Consider the following 25,449-nt stretch of genomic DNA (forward strand, 5'->3'; position numbering starts at 1 on the left):
TTGGCTGCATAAAGTTTATGATATCATCATAGTTCATGGAAGCACCTCGTTTGTGCTCTATGGAGATTATACTTAGATTTGTTAATCTTTGTTGAGCATTCATGCTCCTCAAATGACTTTTAATTAGTTTCAGCTTGCTGATACTTCTTTCTCCAGACGAAAAAGAGACTGGTATGGTAAGGAATATTCTTAAGGCCGCATTAATGTTGTGATAACCCTCTACTAATTTGTTTTTATAAATCAAACTTAACATGGATGATGCAGTGGCATTTTGCAAGTCTCAGTCAATGTTTCAAACTAAATTAATTAGATTTTCTGCGTAGGTATCAGACAGTTCTATTTCTTTGGCCTTTAAGAGCTCCATTTCCATTTCTTGAATTTGGACACATCACAGAAAACTAAATTTTGCACTACTGTTCTCCAGTGCAATAAACCGGATACTCAGCTCCATTATCACTCTGTCAGTTATTTCTAACAGGACATCCTGAACAAATCTTCCTGTGAATGTTTGGATACTTCATCCTCATAAAGTTCATCGGTCATTTTTTCTTTCTTCTGATCCTTTTTTCTGAAAATACCTTTGATACCTCATTATATTCTGCTAACACTTTAGCCTGAGAAATATCTTCAGAGGTTCAAGAGTCTGGAGGGTTTCTGAAAGTTCAAAAGGCCTTGAATGTTTCGAACAGCTTTATCAATGTAAGGTTTTCTCTTTGCAGAAACTGATTAACATGACATGAACTATGTTTTTTATTCATTATTGCATACCAGAAACAAGTTAAGGCAACTAACTTGAGTTTTCTCAATTTTTTTAAATAGAATTTGCGACTGTTTTGGTTTCTAGTGTTGTGAATTTCAGTTTCAGTTTCTTCCAGAGCCTTTACAACTTTATGGAAATGCTTATAAACTGCTTCAACTTCCTCTCCTCTTGTAGACCACCTAGTCTTGCTCAGGGGTTTTAATGTTTTGGGTACATGTTTTTGTAAGATTTCCCACCTTGATGTGGAACCCACAAAGAATAGTTCGAAACGACGTTTGGGCTTCAGCAGATGTGTCGATTTCATGTGCTCCTACTAAATTTAAAGAGTCAGCTACACATGGTACGAAATAGGCCAGGTAATTCTTCTCAAGTATTCTTGACTGGACCCCTTTCTACTTTCCAGCCATGTTTGCCCCATTGTCATGAGACTGATTCAGCAGTATGTAATGTTCAACTAATCTTGTTCTATCTTCTTCGGTATTTCTTGACTAAGACCTTGTCCTGTTTTGTCTGTAACTATAAAAAGTCAACAGAACTTTCCACAACCTCTGAGCCATTTGCCTTGACCTAGCGAACTACTTGAGTCATCTGCTCATTGTGGCCGATACCTGGAGTGTAGTCAAATATCAATGAAAAGTATGAAGCATCTAAAATATCTTTAGTTATTTCTTGTCTTATTTTGTCGGCAATCAAGTCAAGGAACTCATCTTGTATATGTTTGGAAAAATAGCTAATCTGCCCCTTCTTGTGGCGTTCAGTATGCTGACGAAGAGGGACACTATGGTGTGATACAAGATCAAAGGTACTTAGAAATTTCCTATTCTGTGCATTACCAAAACCATCAACTTCTTTTGTTCCTCTAACCGGACTTGCTTACTTTGCTAGAAAAACGACAGCATCATTAATACAGTGCAACACTGCTCTCTAGTGAGATTCCTCTTTTTATCTGGTCTTGCAGCTCTCTATCAATGCCTCCGCCTCCGGGAGAAGACTCTGGACCAGTGGTCGTCAAACTGCGGCCCGCCGGCCGTATGCGGCCCAGATCATGTTTTCGTGCGGCCCGCGACCCTCCTTGGCTTCGCACGGGTAGCATTAGTTATCTACTTGTCTGGCGTAGTTGTGTTTTGTTTACGGAAACTGCGTAGAATTCAGATGAAAGTCAGGGAAGTAATTAAGTAACTGAAAACCTTCCGCCACTTTCATTTAACTCGCCACTTGCCGGTGTCCCGCAGTGCTAAAGGCCTGCTAGCCAACAATGTGAGCCGTGCATCCAGCGCGCCGCGTGCACACGGCCGCTCGTTTGTCGGCGGCGGGCTTGTCCCGCAGCCGCCTCATTGTTAGCTATATCTTGTCAGTGTGTCAGTCGTGAACTAAGTTTCGGTGCCCCTGAGCGTTCGTCGAGTATTGAGTGTATTTGTGCTCATATTTGGTGATATAATTATTAGTGGAATAAATAATGCCTGATGTACCCTCAAGAACAGTGACTAAGAGGAAAATATGTGAAGAGAAAAGAAGTTTCCAAGAAATATGGGAAGAAGGGTTTTGCTTTATAAGTGGACACAAAGAAGGTACTGCTACTTGCTTAATATGCCGGGATACGACTGTGGGACTGAAGAGATACAATTTATTTCGCTACCACACAAGTAAGCACAATTCATTTACCGTAGCTTTTCCTTTCAATTCAAATGAAAGAAAGGAAAAAATTGCTCATTTAAAATCTACCATTCGTCGTCAACAAAACGTTATGTTAGCAGGAGTTATACAATGTGAGGCTGTCACAAGAGCATCATACCAAGTATGTAATATTCTGGAAAAAAAATATGATAGCTTTCACTGATGCTGAATTAGTGAAGCAATGTATGATGACTGTTTCTGAAACTTCGTTTCAAAATTTCTACAGCAGTAAACAAACATCAGCTGTAATAAATAAGCTCACACTTTCAGTTTCTACCTGTCGACGTCGTATAGAAGATATTTCAAAAACTGCCCCAAGGCAGTAATTAATAAAGTCAAACTATACAAATACTTCAGTCTCGCATGTGATTCCAGTAAAGATTTAGCATTTGAGAAATGTAATATAATATTCTAATAGTACATCTATCTCATCTTGCATGAAAGTAGTTTAAAATAAATTTCAGGAACAAGATACACTGATCTCAGATTTGTTTTGGTAGTGGTTCAAAATTAATAATGATTCCCTTCCTTCCCTGGAAGAATTGTAGCCGGCCGAAGTGGCCGTGCGGTTAAAGGCGCTGCAGTCTGGAACCGCAAGACCGCTACGGTCGCAGGTTCGAATCCTGCCTCGGGCATGGATGTTTGTGATGTCCTTAGGTTAGTTAGGATTAACTAGTTCTAAGTTCTAGGGGACTAATGACCTCAGCAGTTGAGTCCCATAGTGCTCAGAGCCCTTTGAACCATTTGAAGAATTGTAGGTAGGAGCACTTAAAGTTGTTGTATCACCGTTATAAGTGCCACTTGGTACACAGACAGACAGATCTGTCGTTGCAGTGGGAGGGGATGGAATAATGGAAATGTTTTGTTGTTTGTTTCTCAGTGCTGACAACAAATGGGTCCGTTTGCCTCGTACCAATTCTCTGCTATTGTATCAGTCTTAAGTGAAAGTGCGTTGGATTAATGCATACGCCTTATAGAGACTGCCGTAAGCAGTACATATTTGTTAAAAGAAATAATTAGTCACTAGCTCTTAAAAATATGCGCGTGTGTGTGTGAGTGTTGCGCACGTGTGTGTGTTTATCCTCCACTTCTCCTCCTAACACCTCGGATCGATTTCAACCACACAGATATGCATAATATTTTCAGTCTGTAAAGAAATATTGTGGGGTAAGCAAAGGCAACATCTTATTGGGGCGGGGGATGGTAATGTGGAAGGAGAAGGGGGAGGAGGACATGGGCACCTACAGGGGGCGTGCGAAATGGACAGACAGAGGGGTGAAGAGATGGTGAGTGAGGGGAAAGTCGAGATGGACGACAGAGAGTGAGGGAAGTGAGAGACAGAATAACTTAAAATTTGAATAAATACATAGCTGGCCAATGCCAGGTACCTCATCTAGAATGAAATAAAATTAAGGCTACTGTAGTTCAGTCACGTGAATTGAAGAAAAATGACTTTCAAAACATGTAGACAATAGTTGTGATCGGGTCTCATATTACATAACACATTTAAGTGTAAGTCCATTTGCTGTTATTAACCATCTGTTCACAATGACTACGCAGCAGCACTTCGTCGGGCAATAACAGCGTTACAATTTACGGGTCATTGAGGGTGGCAAGAATCTGAAACAGAGAACATTCTACACGTAGTGGTCCGAATGGTATCGAATTTAATCAGAAGTTCTAGAAAGTCAGTGGTAAACCTCTCGCTTCTTTACTATGCCTAGTCTATTGGAGGTTCATAACACACCATTTAAGTGGTTTGCCAGTTAATAAATAGACCTGGAAATCTGAGGCCCGAGGTCCAATATCACACTGTTAGTTTTGGCCCTTGAGCAAAAATGTTTGACAACTACAGCTCTAGACCCTTGCAAGAGCAAAAACAAAATTTGAGGTTTGGTGAATTTTCATGGGAAGGCAGTCTTTCACTAAGCTTTTTCCAATTAACAATCCCTTCCCCATTAGCTAAGAATGGTTTTGACTCAGAATCTGAGCCTAAGTGACAAGGTAATCTGCAGGGAGTACAGTATAAAGTGTTTTTGCTCTTACAGTAACCTAGCTATGATCTTTTAACTTTTGTCCCATTTTTCAACTGCTTTAGAAACCAACCTTTACTTAAATTGGAGCCTTCTCTATAGCTCTTACTGCTGAAGGATCACGTTCGTTTTCTGCTCTCATTTTTATAATGTTACATCTTTCAGAGTCATAAAACCACTTCGACCACGTACCAGAATCGTTAAAATCAAAGTGAAACTCAGAAGTTTCATGCTTTTACTGAACAGTATCTGATGTTCCACGAAGTAATGTTTTACGTTCCTTCACAGTGTCGTCTATTACCTTCTTGCTCGGGCCATCTTCTGTTTCAACAGAAACCGAAAAATATAAATTCCACGCTAAACTCGAGAGATTTACTATCTTTCAGTAACTTCTTTACGTCTTTCTCGGTTGTGGTAGTGTTACAGTAACTGTAACGGACTGATCCCTGGGTCAATCCATATGAATTGGCCCAGTGGGGATTGTTTCACCATTTTCAAATACTTTGATTTTTTAATGTGATTACCCTGTAATTGATGAGAGCTGCTTTCTCAGGAGGGGGCAGGATAAGTTTACGATTGTGGATGGGGCCGTAATCACTTACTCTCGATTGCACAACAAATACGTAAACTTTATTTGAAGAAATTAAAATTTTAAAACATTCTCTTAAAAAAACACAATCAACTGTATGACAGCTTAGAGCCATATCACAGGAAATAATGGTTCCATATTTTAAGGCCGAAAGCCACAACAACAACCTCAAACAACAACAAGCTGAAGGCCTGAATTAGAAGTCAGAAGAACAATTCTAAATAGCGCATATTAATATAAATACTTCGTTTTAAAACAAACTGTAACACAGCTGAAGACCATATTATAAAGGAAGTGAAATTATTACTCGGCTGAAGGCCACAAACAATATCAAATAACAAATGGTTGAAGGTCTGAATTAGAAGTCAGAAGACTAATTCCCAATAGAACACATTTCCACAAATACCTTGCCGTTAAAACAAGTCTGCCTCAAAAAAAAACTTATTGTAACATGGCTAAAGGCCTTATTATGAAAGAAGTGAAATTATTGCTCGGCTGAAGGCCACACTCAACTACAAATCACAAACTGCCGAAGACCAGCATTAGAAGTCAGAAGAACAATTCGAAAGAACACTTTTAAAATAAATACGTTGTTTCTAAAACTTATTGTAACATGGCTGAACGCCTTATCACGAAAGAAGTGAAATTATTGCTCGGCTGAATGCCACACATAATTTCAAATAACAAACGGATGAAGGTCTGAGTAAGAAGTCAGAAGAACAATTCCAAATAGCACACATTTCCAGAAATACTTTGCTTTTGAAACAAGTTTGCTTTCAAAGAACTTATTGTAAAATGGCTGAAGGCCTTATTACGAAGGAAGTGAAATTATTGCGCGGTTGAAGGCTACACCAACAATAATTAGAAAATTACATATATCCTTAAAACAAATATCATGATCTATGGAACCCGGACAAGCGGTTCTCTGCAACTGTTACAAGGGTTGGCCTGGGAAGGTAGCGCAAACACAAAGTAAGGTGAGACAGGCAGCCAAAAGTTGTACTCACGTAACAGGATGGCAACTCAAACTACGGACAGCTTAAGTGCCGACCGAACGACTAATCGATCCGCCTAACGTCCGATCACCGGTACAACGATGAAATATTTTTAGGCAAGGGCGAAGAGACAGACAGCACTACGTCTTCAGAAAACACCCAAGGAAACACTAGAACCAAGGCAGACCTCCCAAAATCTACGCACAGTACAATACAAGAAGCTGTCGAACTCCACGCCGAGTCGGACAGCATCAACATGACGAGGGAAAGGTACACTGCTGGAAAAGTTTGCTAACCTCCAGGGTAGGTAACTGGGGCGTTAGCGGCCACAGGGCTGATAATACCGCTGGTGCACTTCACTACTCAAATAATACTAAATTCAATGATGAACAACAAATAGAGTAAGATGGCTGCAATTTTTCACCACCTCGAAATATTTCACTTGTTGCTACCAAGCTCAGCAGCCCTGGCAGCAACCAAAGGCGAGATCTCAGACTAGTCCATTTTGCATTAGCAGTTAACTCTTCACTCAACTTAAACGTTCAGGTTTCGGTGTGCAACGAAGTCGTCGCTCTAGCAGCTACCCCTCCTCGATACGGCAGCGGCAGCACGCCGCCAGCGACCACGGCTTGCCCTCGCGCTGCACGGAGCTACTCGCTGCTGCGACCCGACCGAACTGATTTCCGTTCGCAACTACCACTCTACAAAACGTGATCCGGAAATGCTAACGGTCGCTTTGAAGATAGTATCACAGTATTCATATCGATACGTGCTGCTGCTGCCACTTACTGGCAGGCAAGCCAGCAAATTGGTGACGCCAGAAAATCGGATAATAAACGAGATGCCATAACCGCAATGACAAGATGCCAAGCAATAAATGGCATGAATACGAGCCGCGCACGGCTCAATTGAGAGGTACAAGACAGCTTTAAAAAAATTACCTAGGACCGTTACTGAATGGCGGCCATTTTTATTTGTAAGTGCAAGACGATTTTGCAGTTGTGAGACGTTAGCGATGATTTGAAGATCTCTAATGGGATTAAGTTACAACCTTTCAATTGGTATGCTTGCTTTTAGAAAAGTCTCCTTTACAACATTATCCATTACACAAAATACCCTAAATTCAATTTATATTGTATAAACTTATCTGATGTTTTGTTTTCTTTACTGACAGCAGGATTTCTGAAAAACGAATCCCATTTTCTTGCGTGAGATAGCACCTCACTTCGTTTTTTCTTCTTTTTTTCTGCTATTGTGTCGCCCTACTACTCCGATTTTGACCATCCATTACTATAGAAGTTATTAAACACATTTAAATACACAACAGATATCAATACAACAGAAAGCAATGATACGCCATGTAACTCTGTCACGCCCTAATAATAAATGGCGACGGGAGAGGGTCGGCTGCGTGGGCATCATGTCTGAGGGCTTTAGTGTGAAACTATTTCCTGTCAGCCGGTGTTGATATCTTAGCCGATTTCCGGCAGATGCTCGCCCATTTAAGGAATACAAATCCGTAAAATGTTTTTGTTAGTCGACAGCGGAAATTCTGGCAGTTTTCTTGTATTTCTACAAATACAATTAAATAATTTAATTTAACTTACTTGTTGCACATTGTTATTAAAATGCTTACGTTCAAGAAAGAAGTTCCAATAAGTCAATAATGGTATTAATATTTTGAGTGGACCTTTAGAACAGATAGTTTAATACAATGTTTGAGTCACTATTCTGATATTTTCCGCTAACTGCATGACGTCTGGTGCAATAGGGCTGCAGCGCGACAACAGTGGTTTCTCGAATAACTATCGCACTTTATAGGCGCAGCCAGGATTTCATTGTGGCACGGTTTTTCAACAAATTGGCATTGTGATAACGTTGACTTGTAATAGAACACAAAAAGACATAAGTACTGTATGTATTACATCTTAATCTGAACATTTCATTCCAAAGAACTGCTTTCTAAATAGCCAGAGTAGTATGAATGCAACATTAAGGAGCTTCCTAAGAATTTCTTCCTAAGAAAAGAAAAGCCCTCCCAAAATTTGACGCCTCCCAGACAACCAGCAGCTACTCTCCGTACAAGGACTTGAGGCCATCCTCCTATGTGGAATACATTAAATTTATTCACAATTTCGAATATGGACAACCATCAACTGAAGAATGGAATGACTACAGTAAAAATATATGCCGGATCGGCAATGGAACCCGGATTTCCAGATGGTCGTATTACCATTTCACTGACCAGGCACGACTCTCGTTCAGTCCCAAAGTTCCACATGTCATCAACAATACGTCTACAACCCGTACTCCTGCATTCATTTAAGTCAGACATTTTACATGAAAGTTGTTTGTCTGGTGTCGGTGGATTAATACGATTTGCAGTGTCTATGTTGTTCTCAGTTACGATGGAAAGTTCCTTCCGACGTGTATGGATGTCTAAACGAACTTCGCATCGTAATTCACAATAACACAGATAACACAGGCACAGCAGTGCTATATATATATATATATATATATATATATATATATATATATATATATATACTCCTGGAAATGGAAAAAAGAACACATTGACACCGGTGTGTCAGACCCACCATACTTGCTCCGGACACTGCGAGAGGGCTGTACAAGCAATGATCACACGCACGGCACAGCGGACACACCAGGAACCGCGGTGTTGGCCGTCGAATGGCGCTAGCTGCGCAGCATTTGTGCACCGCCGCCGTCAGTGTCAGCCAGTTTGCCGTGGCATACGGAGCTCCATCGCAGTCTTTAACACTGGTAGCATGCCGCGACAGCGTGGACGTGAACCGTATGTGCAATTGACGGACTTTGAGCGAGGGCGTATAGTGGGCATGCGGGAGGCCGGGTGGACGTACCGCCGAAGTGCGCAACACGTGGGGCTTGAGGTCTCCGCAGTACATCGATGTTGTCGCCAGTGGTCCGCGGAAGGTGCACGTGCCCGTCGACCTGGGACCGGACCGCAGCGACGCACGGATGCACGCCAAGACCGTAGGATCCTACGCAGTGCCGTAGGGGACCGCACCGCCACTTCCCAGCAAATTAGGGACACTGTTGCTCCTGGGGTATCGGCGAGGACCATTCGCAACCGTCTCCATGAAGCTGGGCTACGGTCCCACACACCGTTAGGCCGTCTTCCGCTCACGCCCCAACATCGTGCAGCCCGCCTCCAGTGGTGTCGCGACAGGCGTGAATGGAGGGCAGAGCGATGAGAGTCGCTTCTGCCTTGGTGCCAATGGTGGTCGTATGCGTGTTTGGCGCCGTGCAGGTGAGCGCCACAATCAGGACTGCATACGACCGAGGCACACAGGGCCAACACCCGGCATCTTGGTGTGGGGAGCGATCTCCTACACTGGCTGTACACCACTGGTGATCGTCGAGGGGACACTGAATAGTGCACAGTACATCCAAACCGTCATCGAACCCATCGTTCTACCATTCCTAGACCGGCAAGGGAACTTGCTGTTCCAACAGGACAATGCACGTCCGCATGTATCCCGTGCCACCCACCGTGCTCTGGAAGGTGTAAGTCAACTACCCTGGCCAGCACGATCTCCGGATCTGTCCCCCATTGAGCATGTTTGGGACTGGATGAAGCGTCGTCTCACGCAGTCTGCACGTCCAGCACGAACGATGGTCCAACTGAGGCGCCAGGTGGAAATGGCATGGCAAGCCGTTCCACAGGACTACATCCAGCATCTCTACGATCGTCTCCATGGGAGAATAGCAGCCTGCATTGCTGCGAAACGTGGATATACACTGTACTAGTGCCGACATTGTGCATGCTCTGTTGCCTGTGTCTATGTGCCTGTGGTTCTGTCAGTGTGATCATGTGATGTATCTGACCCCAGGACTGTGTCAATAAAGTTTCCCCTTCCTGGGACAATGAATTCACGGTGTTCTTATTTCAATTTCCAGGAGTGTATATATATACACACCTGTGGATATGAGATTGATCAATATTGGTTGGTCTAGTCCGTAGATCCCTTCCTATGGGCTTAGATGCAGTTAATGAAAAAGTGTCACGTAACGGCTAATGAACAGAAAAATAGGTGGTCTAGCAAATATTAGGCGTGGATGCTGTGCCTCAAATGTAAACGAGCAGGTTGTTTAGCTATGAAATGGAACAGTCGTCCATGTTAATCCCTGTTTATTAAAAATATGTGTAATAAATTATTACAGTATCAATTGGTTATTAAGAAACGCAGAAAGTAACAAAACTATCAGTTGTTATCATAAGTCAGTACAACTCTAATATGTGAATACCTCCGTAATTACTACATAATTCAGGATGAGTGAGCAGGACTGTAATCTACACATGGTTTATGAAGAAGTAAATCCGCAGTGATCACACAGTGATTGCATGTATTCGCGAAAAGAGTGAATGAACTACGCAAGCAACTAAGATTTACAAGATTATTCATAATGATCTTAGAGACGATTGTTCAATAATGTGATTCTGAAATATGGCTAATCGTAACTACATAGCGATAAATGCATGTGAATCCTCGCACCCTGCTTGCCAACGCTGTGATCTGTCACGATATTCAGCTCTCACAAGAGTTCAGCGTTTACCAAGGCTCATTGAAAGTGCTGTGTTAACAGTGATGACAAGGAAAATATTAGCTGTTAATGATTCATCACGTACATCACGAAAGCGACAGAAAATGAGCGACCGGGAGGAGCAGAGATCAACCTTCTGTGAGATGTGTCCATTTTTGAAGAATGCATATAGAATCATATTGTTGTAACCGGGCGATGAGAACTGATGGCATGTGATGGCATGCAACTGAATGCTTATCGTGAACCTGGATATCCTTTAAGGCGTAGCTGCAGATAGTGAGATATATGTTTTATAGGCGCCGAGAAAACTAACATCTAGAGGTTGAATTTGTCCAGTGGTTCCAGGTTGTATGATGTGCAATGTTATACACATTCCAGGAGGGAAATTTTGCTCTAAATGTCCATGATTTTAACACACAGACCATAAATAGAGCAATCACAACTCAGCCCAAAGGCAGTGGTTATACCATAGATGCAGTTCTCTTGTTTCCATTTTCCCACTCTTGATTTCTGTGACGTAAATACTCCTTACTGAACTTGCTTGATCCGGCGCACGAGAAAGAATCGTAGGGAACAGGGCACCTCCAACTTCTCGCACCACAACAAATAACTTTCCAGACAATTTACAGTCCAGATTAACAGTTTGCATAACTGTATACGAAGGCGTTAAGTCATTGACGTTAGCTGATCTTGATACAACTTTCTTGGTACCCCAAATTTCCAGGGTTCCTTTCGCATGCGTTACCTCTTCAAATCCTGAGTGGTAGAAACTGAAAACAATTTCCCTACTGAACGGTGGGTTAAGTTTGTTTAACTTATCTACAAATTCCGCCGTTTGCTGTGCTTCGTCAAGCTGATCTTTAGTTTTAAATTTCTTTATGTTACGTCTTCCAGAGCTATAGCGCTCTTTTAAGTCATGCATTCATCCATTGCAACCCTTGAAATCGCTTTAATCTATGTCGCGCGCAATTTGAGTGCGTAACACAATAGGTCACTACCATGTACATCTCGTAAATGGTATCGAGCATCGTTAAAATGAGCAAACATCAGTTTTTGTAACAAGTATACCTTGTCCCCCCATGAATATCCGTAGTTTTTCTAATGCTCTGCACTGTCACATTGGCGCGGCCTTATTCGAAATCTGGTCATAATTGCTTTTTTCACTATGCTGCGGATGATCTTCGATGTACGTAATTATGTTTAGTAGTAGTAGTATAATGGCGTTTGTAGCACATTTTTGATATCAAACTGATATACAAATTAATTAAACTGATCAATTAACCATCCCCACCCCCCGCCCCTGACCAGGCCCACCGCCGCCCCAGGATGACGTCACATTTTTCCCACGTGCGCGTGTTCTCCAGCCTTCTCCTCTCCCCCTTCCCCCCCCCCCATCCCCTAACCACCCCAAATGTAAGATATTTTCTCCGTCCCACGGATGTGCTGACATCCCTCCCCACCTCTCGCCTGGGAATTGACGGGAAATTAAAAATGGAGAATTGAACCCCTGTCTTCCTGGGGCGAAAGCCCAATTGCACCCCCCTAACACAATTAAATTACCAGAGGGGTCTTGAAATTGGTAGTAGCCAATAGGAACGCAGCATCCGATCACAACAGGTATATGAAGCGGGTCCAGCAGCTCTGCAGCTTCAGTTGCAGTCAGTGACCCTGAATGAAGCGCCAGTCGCGATCATCCAACGCCGTCCAGCCACAGCAACGGAATACGAAGAAGCCGCGGAAGTACCCCATGCTTAATCACTACGTTTTCTGTCGTGAGAGGGTCCTTGTGCTTCTATCGTCGCTTGTAACGGTTATTCTTCTTTGCTTATGAGGGGATGCGATGTTCTGCAGCCTGTCGGGGTCTGCAACAGCAACGTGTCCCAGCCCGTCGGGACCCGTAGCAGCGGCAGTATCCTGGGACCCTGTCGCGCGCCTGGTCAACTTGACGGAGCTGGACAATCAGCTGTTATTGTCGGTTGAAGATACCCAACCAGCCCCTGACTTGGTGAAGTGCACCGGGGGTCCTAATCAGCATGACGCCGGTCGGTACTGGCCTCCATCATACGCGCCATCACAGAATATTCCAGTGATATTGCATGGACAGAGTGAGGTTGTAGTGGATGAGAAGATACCAATTAAGCCCTGTGCACCACTACTCTCCTCTTCAGTGTATAATTTAACTACTAGTGTTTCGAAAAGCGTACATATTGGAAGCAACCACAGACAGAGAGTGGCGTACTGTGATAGAGATCGAGAATGCAGCTAAAGATATTAACGTGCGGTTTGCGGAGGTGGACTGGGATGAACTCTGTCGTGAAAATGCGTATATCATGCGGCAGTTGACTGCCGAGTACCACCCGAGCCGTCCTCCTCCGGACAAACACTATGCTGCTCTAACTCTCTCCTTTACAACAGTGTACAATGACTCCGCACTCCGTGTGAAATTAGGTGACACATCCGTTTACCTACAGCACTCCACCGTTACAACGTTTTTCGATCTACTGTTCATTGTGTTGGAAAGACTGAACAGATAGGTGTCTTGTGTTAAAGCTGTGTATAGAGATATTGCAGAGTATCTAAGAATGAACAGTGTGCATGTAGACGACTTCTAACTGTGGGTCAGTATGGTGCCGGTGGAAACTAATGTACTGCCAATAAGTTTGAGAGAAATACATGCTGAATTCTGTGCTTACAAGAAGCCTTTACTTTCTATTTCTGTACTGGCGCTAAGATAAAGAAAGAACCAGTTGATGTAGTGCATCCCGTGTATGGTTACTGAATAAAAACAATGTATGTGTTTTTTATTTCCTACATCTTATTATATTGCAAGTACTAAAGCTACTGCCTAGTATTTTCACTGGAAACATGCAACAGCAGAAAATTATGTCATTTAACTAAGTTCTCCGTAAAAGGCCGTTACACGCCAGTACCTGAAATGGTCGGTATCATGGAAAGGGCATAGCGTTAATTATTTTCTATAAAAACCCTACCTATCTGACATAGTAGGTACCATGGCAGGGTGGGTGGTGAGCACCAAGACTTTGTTGTAAGCGACTGGAGCTGTTACGGGGTACAAGAAGACCGGAAGAAGAACAATGGCACACTACTTCTCGACAACATACGTGCAGTAATTGTAGGTCCGTCCAACTGCGGCAAGACAAGTGTTCTCATGTCGCTGCTAACACATCCGGATGGAGTCCGCTTTGAGCATGTATGTGTGTTTTCAAAAACACTGTTTCAGCCCAAATACCAACTATTACAGGAGTTTCTGCAGGGTGTAGATGGTGTGACATATACGACATTCAGTGAGAGCTGCAATATCCCTCCACCGGAAAAAGTAACGCCAAACGCAGTGTTCACATTTGATGATGTTGCTGCGGAAAACCAAGATCAAATTAGGCGATATTTCTGTTTCGGTCGCCATATAGCTGTTGATGTATTTTATCTGAGTCAGACATATTCCAGAATCCCAAAGCAGCTAGGGCAATCATAGTTATAGCATTGAAACAGGACAATCTGAATTTAAAGAACATTTACCAGGGTCATGTAGGAACCGAAATGTCGTTCAATGATTCTGTAAAGATGTGTACAAATTGTTGGAATCAATCAGAGTATGGGATTCTCGTTATAGATAAAACAAGAAAAGTGGATGATGTCATGCGCAGACGGAACTTCCAGGAGTTCCTACATATATATCGCCAAGGGAAGAAGTGAGTACATCACTATACGCATCACCATGGATAAATTCGCTTGTACGTGGACGCGAAAATTCAAACTCTCGAACATAAAGTTGGAGGTATATGCATGGAACTAGAGACGTATTTTCAAACCCTTCTGAGACTCAACAGTACACTGAATGATCGGGTTACTGTAATCGAGAAGAAAGTAAACAGTGTAACTGAAGGGGGGAAAGCTTTCATTGAGAACGGGACATTGTACGAACAGGTTAACGCAATTAAAAAGATAAGAGGCAATTTAACTCAAGGAAAAATAGCTATTACCGACAAGGATGAGCAGTATAAGAAGAAGAAGAGCGGATATGTAAAACATCACGCTGCACAGAAGTCCGATTAGTATACACCGATATGTCGACTAAAAGTCATCGAGGCCCGGAAGTCCGTTCGCGAGAAGTCACGGTTCCTGAGGTTAGGGCAGTTGAAGCGGGAGCAGACACTGCGAGAAACCTTTAAAAAAGTTACTGAATGTCTCGATGGACTCTCAGCGAAATTCCGCAACGACGACGATGATGCTATTGCCGATTCCATTAACCGCAGCAGCGACGCTAAGATAGACAAAACTTTCGGTGTAACTGGTGAGAAACCATACAAGTTGGGCACACAGCCTATATCTTTAAATGAAAAATCGATACAGGTCGGCGATAAACATTTTCAAAGAACACCTGGTCTACTGAACCTTATTTTCCTAAGACCCACAAAAACAGTAAATTATTCGTCTAAAGATCTGAAATTGTATAGAGATACATTGCATTTAACTGAGCTGCATAAGAATGCAAAAAGTCGAAGCAAAGTGAAATACAAATCCATTATACGACCTGTTTCGAATGGTGAAAAAAATAGCAGTGCTAATGGTATTGGCATTCAGCATAAAAGAGAGAGCAATCGACTCCCGCAGTATATATATTACGACGACCCCAATGAGCTGATGGACCAGCTACGACTGCTCATGGTATCAGCTGTCGCTTGCAATTGTTTCAACAATTTCTGAGCTTAGAGAGAGAGTCATCATCGAATAAGTATGGAGACTGTAGTTCGAAAACCTTACAAGCCAGCAATCAAAACATATCCTCGGAGATACGTTATGATTAACGGTTTGGACGACCTGTGGAACTCGGATCTTGTCGCCGTGAGAGAATATTCACGTGTGAATAACCGATTCAAATATGTTTTAATGGTCATTGACACTTATTCTAAATATGCATGGGCATTACCTGTGAAAGGGAAAGCAGGGGAGGAAGTCGCGCATGTGTTTGATGGATTGCTGCAGACGGGGACGAATCGAAGCCCAGACAACCTTCAGACAGATCAAGACGGTGAGTTTTACAATAAATATTTCGAGGCTGTGATGGAGCGGTGTGGAATAAATCACTACTCGACATTCACCCATGTGAAGGCGGGTATCGTGGAACGTCTGAACAGAACAGTGAAAACCCAGATGGGGATGCAATTCAATCTTTGTGGTTCACACAGATGGATCAATATCCTACCGCAAATAATTGCACAGTATAAACGAACCAAATATCGCACAATAATAATGAGGGCAAGCGATGTTCGTGATAATAAACTTCTAGATATAGTATACAATCGTATTAAAATGGTAGATTCGAGCAAACAGTATTATAATTTAGTTGATTTAGTATGTATTTCAAAACACAAGACAACGTTTGATAAACTATACATGCCAAACATATTCACAGTTTCCAAAGTGCAAAGAAAGAGTCCTGGAACCTACCTCTTAAAGGACAGCAGCGGCTCGAAAATAACAGGATGCTCTTACACGCAAGAGTTACAACAGAGCTCGGAACCAGATGTGTATCTCATAGAGAGGGTGATACGGCGTCGAGGGAATAGAGCATTGGTTAAATGGCTTGGTTTTCCCGCATCAGATAACGACGTTCGACGCTGACGATTTGCTATATCGCAGGCCACAGGCACTTCAGTAGCATAACATGCGTGACAGGAGACGCATTAGAGGAGGAGACGGTATTCTTGACAAACTACGAGTCCAATTACACATTCCTGGATATAACTTCTGTGGACCCGGAACAAAACTTCAAAAATGACTGGCACGCGGTGGTAAGGGAATATATCTACTCGACGAAGCGTGTATGGAACACGCCATCGCATACGCAGCAAATAAAAATTTTCACATCGCCGATCGAATTGTAGCTGATAAGGCTAAGGCAATACGTGCGAGAAAGGATATTCGTATAAGTCAACGCATTGCAGCATTTGTAGTTGAAAAAACTATGTGTGGTAAAGTTAAGTTGTGTTTGGGTGTGAAGACCAGTTATGAGCGCTGCACGAGGGCTCTAGGGAAAAAGATGAAAACCAAAGAGTGCATGACGAACTGTATCATGATAGTGTTGTATGTAGCTAAAAGCGCCCTGAAGCACAAAGCAGGGAGAAAAAAGATCGATTAAACCACCCATGGTTCTACCAATTCCCAAGACGTCGGGTGGAATCATTCCCTTCCTTATTCCTGCCTTAGCCGGTCTGTCAGCGGTGGGTTCGCTGCCTGGGGGTGCTGCGGCAATCGCCAGGTTAGTCCACAATGCATAAGGTTCTCAGGAGGAACTGCAGGAGGCACGAAGACATAACCGCATAATGGAGGCAGCAGCCATCCGAGAAGGACTATACTTGAAACCATACAAGAAAGGACTAGGTCTTTTCGTAAACAAAAAAAGCCCCCTAGGAGTCCTACCAGAAAGGGCGCTCATAAATACAAAAAAAAAAAAAAAAATGGCTCTGAGCACTATGGGACTTAACTTCTGAGGTCATCAGTCCCCTAGAACTTAGAACTACTTAAACCTAACTAACCTAAGGACATCACACACATCCATGCCCGAGGCAGGATTAGAACCAGCGACCGTAGCAGTCACGCGGTTCCAAACTGAAGCGCTTAGAACCGCACGGCCACACCGGCCGTGTCTTACAAAAACAGATCTGCTTAAGTTTGTTACGAAGAACTTCAACATTCCGAGATTCCTAGGTATGTTTATGCAGAATACATCACCGAAGACTATGTGGAAATCAGGAGAATGAGGAATGGTGAATCTGAATGTAGCATGAGGACCTGGAACTCACTGGGTAGCAAATGTTGGAAAAAGAAATACAAATAACTCCTACTATTTCGACTCATTCGACGACCTGCAACCTCCAGAAGAATTTAGAGATACTTCACAGGCAGAAGTTATGTGTTCTTAATTTTCGACGCTACCAAGACTTTGATACATTTCTGTGTGGTCATCTATGCATCATGTTCATTCTGACTTTTACCAATGATAGGTAAGGCCAGGTATTTACACCCATTCACAAGCCAACGTTTAGATGCAATGTCGTACACTCTGGCATTAAAAGAACGATCGTCTGTACTACGTGCGAATTACTGCTCACCAATTGATTTAAGCGCTGGATATTGTAGCATCGCCCTGGTACGACTGGAGATACATAAAACCATCCCAAATATTACAGAGGCTAACAATAAACTGCATCTGGAAAGTAATGGTGAAGAAGAAGTCGTAGAAATTGAACCTGGTGCATACGACATTTACGATTTAAACGAAGTCTTAAAACAGTCTGGAAAATGGATTGAGCTCAGTGCAAACACCAGTAGACTTAAATCTGATATAAGGACGGTGAATGCTGCCGGCCGGAGTGGCCGTGCGCTTCTAAGCGCTACAGTCTGGAACCGAGCGACCGCTACGGCCGCAGGTTCGACTCCTGCCTCGGGCATGGATGTGTGTGATGTCCTTAGGTTAGTTAGGTTCAATTAGTTCTACGTTCTAGGCGACTGATGAGCTCAAAAGTTAAGTCGCATGGTGCTCAGACCCATTTGAACCATTTTGAACGGTGAATGCTTCGATTTACGTTAAGCAGAAAGGTTCAATGGGTCCACTACTGGGTTTCACAAAGGGACAGAGTTTGAAGACGGATCCCAATAAATTTTACAAATTTGATCAGACAGTGGATATTCTTCCTGTCAATATCATCCGTCTTGAGTGTAACATTGCAACGAACTCATATCTCATCGATAGATTCGTTCATTCAATTTACGGATTCTTCCCATCAGTAGGAACGGGGTACAAGATTGTAGAGACTCCTATCACCGCTGTATACCTTCCAGTGACAATTCAGACATTGGACTATCTGGAGCTGCGTATTGTGGATCAGAATAACGAAGTTGTTTACTTTCGTGGTGAGGAAGTCATTGTACGACTACATCTACGACAAGATGGGCATGAGGTATAAAACCAGAGCACGCAGCGGACAGTATAGCACTTCGCAGCAGAACCGCAAGGAGATAACACGGGCGAATTACAGGTTTCTTAAATTAGTAGACTTGAAACCTCGCAATGACGTCGTCGCTCAATATATCTCACCCAGTGGAATATGATGAGCGAAACATACGCCAGGAATACTTGTTGCATAAGCCTTAAGTTTCAACGACATTCAACAAAAACGATGAAATTAGGATTGTCAACCAACATCAAAACGCTTTAACTCTTCCATGCAAGAGTTTCACATATTTGGACGGATCCCTTAAGAAAAAGGATGGTAGTCATAGAGAGCGATCAAGGCTTACACGTAATACTTTGGCATTCCTGTTCCAGGAAATACGTTATGAACATAAGAGGTAGAGATTGATCGTACACGTAATGTCGACATAGCATCAACCCTTAAAACTTATGTCTCATCTTCACCCTCATATTTGAAAGTCTTAGAAAATACAGGATGTTTCATGGACGAGCCTGTGGGCAGAACAGCAGCAGGGTATCGCCGATTTATTTATTTATTTATTTATTTATTGTTCCGTGGGACCACATTTAGGAGAAGTCTCCATGGTCATGGAACGAGTCAATACATGAAATTATAACACGATTGTAGAAACAGATAAAATGAAATATAAGAAACATGTTCAGGCGACAAGTCGTTAGTTTAAATAAAGAAAATCAAGAATGTAACACTGGAATTTGCTTAATTTTTTATCTCTTCCAGGAGCTCCTCGACAGAATAGAAGGGGTGAGCCATGAGGAAACTCTTCAGTTTAGACTTAAAAGTGTTTGGGCTACTGCTAAGATTTTTGAGTTCTTGTGGTAGCTTATTGAAAATGGATGCAGCAGAATACTGCACTCCTTTCTGCACAAGAGTCAAGAAAGTGCATTCCACATGCAGATTTGATTTCTGCCTAGTATTAACTGAGTGAAAGCTGCTAACTCTTGGGAATAAGCTAATTTTGCTAACAACAAACGACATTAAAGAAAATACCTACTGTGAGGGCAATGTCAAAATTCCCAGACTATTGAATAGGGGTCGACAAGAGGTTTTCGAACTTACACCATTCATAGCTCGAACAGTCCGTTTTTGAGCCAAAAATACCCTTTTTGAATCAGAAGAATTACCCCAAAAAATAATACCATATGACATAAGCGTATGAAAATATGCGAAGTATACTACTTTTCGTGTTGAAATGTCACTTATTTCAGATACTGTTGTAATGGTAAATAAAGCGGCATTTAGTTTCTGAACAAGATCCTGAACATGGGCTTTCCACAACAGCTTACTATCTATCCGTACGCCTAGGAACTTGAACTGTTCCGTCTCGCTTATAACATGCCCATTCTGTCTGATTAAAATGTCAGTTCTTGTTGAATTGTGGGTTAGACACTGTAAAAACTGAGTCTTACTGTGATTTAGCATCAAATTATTTTCCACAAGCCACGAACTTATATCATGAACTACATTATTTGATAATGTTTCAATATTACACACAAGATCGTTCACTACCAAGGTGGTGTCATCAGCAAACAGAAATATTTTTGAATCACCTGTAATACTAGAAGGCATATCATTTACATAAATAAGGAACAGCAGTGGCCCCAGCACCGACCCTTGGGGAACGCCCCATTTAACAGTGCCCCATTGGGACTGAACATCATTACCACTCACAATATTGCGGAGGATTACCTTCTGCTTTTTGTTCTTAAAGTAGGAGGCGAACCAATTGTAAGCTGCTCCCCTTACTCCATAATGTTCCAACTTCTGCAGTAATATTTTGTGGTCAACACAGTCAAAAGCCTTCGTTAAATCAAAGAAAACTCCTAACGTTCGCAACCTTTTATTTAATCCGTCCAAAACCTCACAGAGAAAGAAGACTATAGCATTTTCAGTTGTTAAGCCATTTCTAAAACCAAACTGTACATTTGACAGCAAATTATGTGAATTTAAATGCTGCAGTAACCTTGTATATACAACCCTCTCGATAACTTTAGCAAACACCGATGGCATAGAAATAGGTCTATAATTGTCAACATTATCCCTGTCTCCCTTTTTATAAAGTGGCTTCACTACCGAGTACTTTAATCAGTCAGGAAACCGACCACTCCTAAAGGAAAAGTTACAGATATGGCTGAGTACTGAGCTAACATACGTGGAACAATACTTCAGTATTCTGCTAGATACCCCGTCATATCCATGAGAGTTCTTGGTCTTTAGTGATTTAATTATTAACTCAATCTCCCTCTTGTCAGTATCATGGAGGAGCATTTCAGGCAACAGTCTCGGAACACTTTTTTCTAAGAGCGCTATATGATTCCCTGTTGGGACTAGGTTTCTATTTAGTTCACCTGCTATATTCAGAAAGTGATTACTAAGTACTGTACATATATGCGACTTATCAGTAACACGGACATCCCCACTACGCACTGATTCTATATTCTCGACTGGTCTCTGCAGACCAGCCACTTCCTTTACGACTGACCATATGGTTTTAATTTTATCCTGAGACTTAGCTATTCTATCTGCATACCACATACTTTTTGCCTTCCTAATAACTTTTTTAAGCACCTTACAATACTGTTTGTAATGGGCTGCTGCATTTAGATTTTGACTGTTTCTAACGTTTTGATATAATTGCCACTTTGTTCTACAAGATATTCTTATCCCTTTAGTGAGCCACCCAGGCTGCCTGTTTGTGCTAGTACCCTGTTTTGAACGTTCTAACGGAAAGAAACTTTCAAAGAGCACGAGAAAAGTCTTGAGGAAAGCATTATATTTATCGTCTACTGTATCAGCACTATAAACATTTTGCCACTCTTGTTCCTTGATAAGGTTTACAAAAGTCTGTACAGCAACTGGATCAGCTTTCCTAAAAAGTTGGCAACTATATTTAACATGTGTTGCAGCACAAAAATCTTTTAGACTTAAAATTTGTGCATCATGATCTGAAAGGCCATTCACCTTTTTGCTAACAGAATGCCCTTCTAATAATGACGAATGAACAAAAATATTGTCTATGGTTGTTCTACTATTCCCTTGCACTCTCGTTGGAAAGAATACGGTTTGCATAAGATTATATGAATTAAGGAGGTCTACCAGCATCCTTTTCCTTGCACAATCACTTATACAATTAATATTGAAGTCACCACATATAACTAACTTTTTGTATTTCCTATAAAGTGAACCAAGAACCTCCTCTAGCTTTAGCAAAAATGTTGTGAAGTAGGAGTCTGGGGATCTATAAATAACAACAGTAAGAAGTTTAGCTCCACTAAATTTAACCACACCTGCACAACATTCAAACACCTTTTCAGTGCAGTACTTTGAAACATCAATTGACTCAAATGGGATACCGTTTTTCACATACATGGCTACTCCCCCACACCGCAAAGAGCTCCCCGAAAAGCTGCCAGCCAACCTGTATCCTGGTAAAGGAAGCCCCTGAATCATCTCCTTATTTAAGAAGTGTTCAGATATACCAATAATTTCAGAGTCAACATCTATAAGCAGTTCACTAACTTTATCTCTAATACCTTGTATATTTTGATGAAATATACTAATTCCCTCATTAATCGGATACCCAAGCTTTGTAGAAAGTGGTTTATTTGTTAGAGAGACTTTCCTTAAGCAGGAATACCTATCAGCTGACTTCAATCTAAAAAAGGTACAGCTCTAACACCCACAACTACCGGAATTTTCCCATGAGTGATCCCACCACCCCCACCTATGCTGTCACCTATAAGTTTTGCCAACCTCCCCTTCCCATACCTGTTGAGGTGCAGGCCATGTCTAGTGAAACCCGTCCTACTGATAGACTCCACCGACACCACTGAAATGTGACTCATGCCTTCTGTCATCAGCGCACCCCCAAGTCTCATGTTATTACACCTGACGGCTGTATTAAGATGAGGCCGATCGTGACGCTGAAACAGTTAAACGAAATGCACATTCGTGTTGCCAGTCTGAGTGGCTATCTTTTCCAGGTCACCATCTATGTCATACTCCCCATCCCTATCAATACTATTAACAGCCCCACCCACAATCACTACCTGATCCTCTTTAGTAAAATCCCTACATAACCCCCCTATGTTAAAAGTCACCTGAGCCAATCCTGCATTAGGCTTCACAATGCTGGTGACCTGGTACCCACTCCCCAAAATTTCCTGCAACTGCTGGCCTACACCTCTACCATGAGAACTACCTAACAGCAGAACCTTCTTCTTTCTCTTAGACTTTGCAACTGTCCTAGCCACCGTAACTGCTGAGGTCTGCTGCATACTTCCTACATCTACAGCTACTAGAGATTCCTCTCCACTAGACTCTGACAGTTGGTCATATCTATTACAAACACCAATAGTAAAAGCATCTGAAAATCTCCTTCTCCTAGCAGATCTCTTGCCAACAGCCAGCTCCCATGCCCCAACCCCATTCTCCCTCCTCATCCTATCTAGCTCCTCCTGTGCGTTTTTCAACTGCACCTGAAGGGCACAGATCTTACGCTCGTGCTCCTCTATCAACTTACTCTTGCTACATAACCTGCAGTTCCAGGAGAGGATCTCACCAGAATGCCCACTGGCTTCCCCACTGCATTCCCCCCCAGTGAAAATACTTCGAACAAGTCTCACACCGCAATCCACTACTCACGAACCTACGGCAAAGCCCACACTTCTCACTCATGGTAAAATTCTACAATTATTGAAACAAGAAAACAACTTTATCTAAGTTCCGCTACTACAATAAGAAGATGTTAAAAACTGACTACAATTATCACAAACTTACTCTACAAGGGAAGTAATTACTATTATTGACAGTATTAATCAACAACAAATGAGAATATAACAAAATACTAACACAGAAAGAAAATCAAACGTCTAATGACAGTAACGAAACTGAAAGCAGTTCGCAAAAATTTCTTCTGAAGTTATTTCACTGGAAAACACCAATGACACCGCTTGAAGACTACTAAAGTTCCTAAATAAACTACTATACACAAACAATTAATTAGTACTTAGCTTTCGATGCGCCGCTACAGCTGCAACTGGTCAGCGCGGAATGTAAACACGGGTAAGAGGTTAAGTTGCTCGATACGAAACACTCACAAATATCAGGCCACAACACAAGAAATGCAGAGGTGAATGAAGAAACCACTAATAAGTCACTTATATAGTAAATATTATCACAAAAACAGTTAAAATATATATCTGAAACCTAAAAATAGATGAAAACTTAGAGAGCGATCTCACACGCAGTCACGCGCTTATGATGTCACACCAAAGATCTTACTGCATACATACCACTAAAACGCTTGTGGGGTACTTTGAGGACATGCAGGGAGTTATTATGAATGCTAAACAGGAGCTTATTCTGGTACGGAGCGCAACAAATAGCAGCTCATATATTCAAGGAGCTCAAAAGGAAAATCAGGTACTCATCAGTAAAGTTACATGGAAAATGCCGCACCTCACTGTGGCAGACGAGGAGCTTTTCAAGCTTTTAAAAGTTCTGAATACCGGTACATATCTGCCACTACCTTTCCGCTCATGGGAGATTTTTGAGTACCCGGTGCTGCCGACAGAGTGCAGACAAACATGGCCTATTAAAACCACAGTGCAGTTATAAACACCAAAATTCATCATACTTGCATTCCAGACCAGTAGAAGGGGGAATTTAGCAAATGATTCCACCGTATTTGACAACTGTAATTTAACTAATGCCAGAATCTACTTGAATTCCGAATCTTATCCGTACAGTGGGATCAGAATATATACAGTCTAGCATTCGACATGTATGCAAGATTCCGTGCTTTTTGCTATGAAGGTGTTGAAGAGGAACGATGTACACGCGGTCCACGGAAATTCAAGGAGCTGGCACCAATCATTGTGATAGACTGTTCTAAGCAGATAAGATAATGAGATTAGGACCGATAGATGTACGAATCGAATTTGAATCTTCATCAGATTTCAGAGAACACATGGCAGTGTATGCATCAGTTCTACATGACCGCGTGATTAACCATTGCCCACTTACTGGTGTTGTGCAGCGTGCTCTATAAATGACCAAGTGTTGTGGCATGCCCAGAGCATTTCACCATGACAACTTGGAGTGTGAACGTAGTTGTCGACTTTCAAGGTTTCTGTGATGATGAGTGTAGACCAGGGGTCTCCAAACTTACTAATCCGCGGGTTACATTGACTCCTCCACGAAGCCATAAGGGCCAAGATCTACCTAGTGGGATTAAAGCACCCTAACACTCCACGATCACCGTAATGTAAGGCTAAAGGAAAGCTGAAATCGCAAAAGTCTAAGGTTGTGGGAATAGCTAGCACTGAAACGAACTACGATTTTTATTTATTTACATAATTTTGATTGGTGGACGTACCTGACCGAAATTCTGGCGTATTTTATTCTGCCGAATTTCACCGACAAAAAAGTATGTCACTGCACATTCTTCACGAAATCCTGCAAAGTTGACGAAATCTCAAAATCATTGTTAGCAACACTATTACTGCAAGACGTAACAGAGGTACAGTATGTCAACGCACTGTTATTTCAAGCTGCGCAACAATAAGTTTAGTTATGTAGTCTTGTAGCGAGTAGCAGAACAAACGTCGTGGTGTATTTGTCGCGATAGGCCTTGGAGCTCAGTTGGCAGTATAGGTACCACCTCAAATATTTGGCGGGCCGGGTACCGGGGGTGGCCGACCAGCTAACGCGGGCCGGTTCGCCGGCCGTCGCGGGCCGGTTTCGGCCCGCGGGCCGTAGTTTGGTGACCTCTGGCGCAGACAATTCGTATTTG

Source organism: Schistocerca americana, chromosome 3 (assembly GCF_021461395.2).
Source record: "Schistocerca americana isolate TAMUIC-IGC-003095 chromosome 3, iqSchAmer2.1, whole genome shotgun sequence".
Lineage (NCBI taxonomy): Eukaryota > Metazoa > Arthropoda > Insecta > Orthoptera > Acrididae > Schistocerca > Schistocerca americana.